The sequence below is a fragment of the Mirounga leonina genome, unplaced genomic scaffold (genome assembly GCF_011800145.1).
Source record: "Mirounga leonina isolate KUSES-001 unplaced genomic scaffold, KU_Mleo_1.0 Mir_177, whole genome shotgun sequence".
Taxonomy (NCBI): Eukaryota; Metazoa; Chordata; class Mammalia; order Carnivora; family Phocidae; genus Mirounga; species Mirounga leonina.
Window position 1 is genome coordinate 1247530 of NW_023270459.1, and position 2731 is coordinate 1250260.

Here is a 2731-nt window from a genome sequence, read left to right on the forward strand (position 1 = left end):
CAAATAATGCAATATATGTTAAGGAAAAAAAAAAAGAAGAAGAAGAAGAAGAAGGTAGCGGGAGGGGAAGAATGAAGCGGGGGAAATCGGAGGGGTAGACGAACCATGAGAGACAATGGACTCTGAAAAACAAACTGAGGCTTCTAGAGGGGAGGGGGGTGGGAGGATGGGTTAGCCTGGTGGAGGGTATTGAGGAGGGCACGTTCTGCATGGAGCACTGGGTGTTGTGCACAAACAATGAATCATGGAACACTTCATCTAAAACTAATGTTGTAATGTATGGGGATTAACATAAGAATAAAAAAAAGAACTAATGATGTAATATATGGTGACTAACATAATAAAATTAAAAAAAAGAAAAGCCTAAAAAAAAAGACATGAGAAATTTTTTGTTGGGCTGGGAACAGCTCTGTCTCCTTTATCTGTTTTAGAGATAGGACCCCGGGATAAAACTTCCTCTCTTGTTTGACAGTTTACATGTTAAAGCTTTTTTATTTTATTTTTTAAAAATATTTTATTTATTTGACAGAGAGAGACAGTGAAAGAGGGAACACAAGCAGGGGGAGTGGGAGAGGGAGAAGCAGGCTTCCCGCCGAGCAGGGAGCCGAATGTGAAGCTCCATCCCACGACCCTGGGATCATGCCCTGAGCCGAGGGCAGTCGCTTAACCAACCGAACCACCCAGGTGCCCCCATGTTAACGCTTTTTTCAAGTAATGGTACATTGATTTAATATGGAGTCCTTACTTTGTGCCAGGGCCTGGCAGCTGACGTGACTTAATGCTTTTAATTCCCACAACCACCTGGTGAGGAAAGATATTACAGCTATTTTACCCATTGGAAACTAAGGGTTGAAGTGACTTGCCCAAGGTCACACAGTAACTAGGTGAGCAGAGTTGAGATTCTAAGCTCTCTCGGACCTCAGAGTTCACATTTTTTAAAGATTTATTTATTTATTTTAGAGAGAGAGAAGGGGAAGGGCAGAGGGAGAGAGTCTCAAGCTGACTCTATGCTGAGTGCTCGGAGCCCTACTCGGGGCTTGATCTCACGACCCTGAGATCATGACCTGAGTTGAAACCAAGAGTCTGATGCTTAACCAACCGCGCCACCCAGGCACCCCAGAGTTCACATTTGTAACCACTACAATCATACTGTCTTCTTTATCATACTGGAGACACTTCTACCTATCAGGTCAAGAAATCATTGCTTTGCATTTATAGTTTTGAACCCACAAAAGTTATGAATAAATCGCACCATCTTCTCTGCCCCATTGAGACCTAACTCACCATCATAGCACACCTAAACTCCCTCATCCACTCCTAGGCATGCCAGTCCCCTCTCCTCTTAGGAGGCCAGAACATTAGACACATAAATTGGAGCAGTGGCTTCCTTGCTTAAAAACCCTGCAAGCGGGCGCCTGGGTGGCTCAGTTGGTTAAGCAACTGCCTTCGGCTCAGGTCATGATCCTGGAGTCCCTGGATCGAGTCCCGCATCAGGCTCCCTGCTCGGCAGGGAGTCTGCTTCTCCCTCTGACCTTCCTCCTTCTCATGCTCTCTCTCATTCTCTCTCTCTCAAATGAATAAATAAAATCTTAAAAAAGGAAAAAAACAAATTCATAAAAACAAAAACCCTGCAAGGACTCGCTATGTATCCTCCAGGAAATCCAAGTGCTTTGAAGATCTCACAGAAGCCGTAGGGCCTGGCCCTTTTCTACCTGGCTAACCTCGTTCCTAGCCACCCCTTTGTGGAGCTCTGGACTCCGGTACACTGGCCTCCTCTCTGCTCCTCAAACTGATGACTGGCTCCTTCCCCAGCCTGGAGCTCCCTGAAGACAGGGGCTGCGGCTCTGTACCCCAATAGCTGGCAAATAACTGGCAACCAGGAAATAGGACCCATGTAGAATGAGTGCATGATTGAATGGGTGGATGGATGGTAAATGCACCTTTCCAAGAGAAGTGTCACTAGGCTATTTTCAGATGCAGAAACTATAGGCCAGAAAAGGCTAGTATATTACTAAAAGTAACTTGGCAAATAAATGTCCCATCTGGGTATCAAATTCAAGTCTGAGTCCAAAGTTGGCTTTCCTCCACTTCACACCACCTCCAAATGATTGCTCCCAACTAGTTAACTGTAACACCATTTAATAAGTGAAAATAAACACCCGGAGAAACTGGTGAAAACACAGGTAGGCACGGCATACAGACAGGAGGACACATAAATAGCAGAATCCCAAAATATCACAATAACGGGGAACTCTGACATTTGTGATCAAGAGTGGGAAGCTTAACCCACCGAGCCACCCAGGCGTCCCAAGTTCCCAAATTCATAGAATCTCAAAGGAGGTGTTGAAGGTTCAAATCAGAGGTCCAGCCCTGTTATGGTGAGAATAACCCAGGCAATGACATAAGTAAGACTGTCTCTGGGTACTTGGCGGGGCGCAGGGGGGTTGGGACAACGGCACGGGGAGCGTTGTCAGTGGCCAAAGTGGACCAAGGTTTGAAGTTTTTTCCTGAGCAACCTTGGCAACGCGTCCCACGGAAATATCGCTGCATCCGGGGAACTCAGGGTCTTGGGGAAAGCGCCAGCGCCTCCGGCCCTCAGTGCAGGTGGGTGGAGGTCCGGCCAACGCAGGCTGAGAGTCCCCCGAGCCTCAGCGCCCACTGGCTGAGACACCCGCCTGCTCCAATGCGCCAGCAGAAGGCAGCCCCCGCAGCCGCCCGCCTGCAGAGCTGC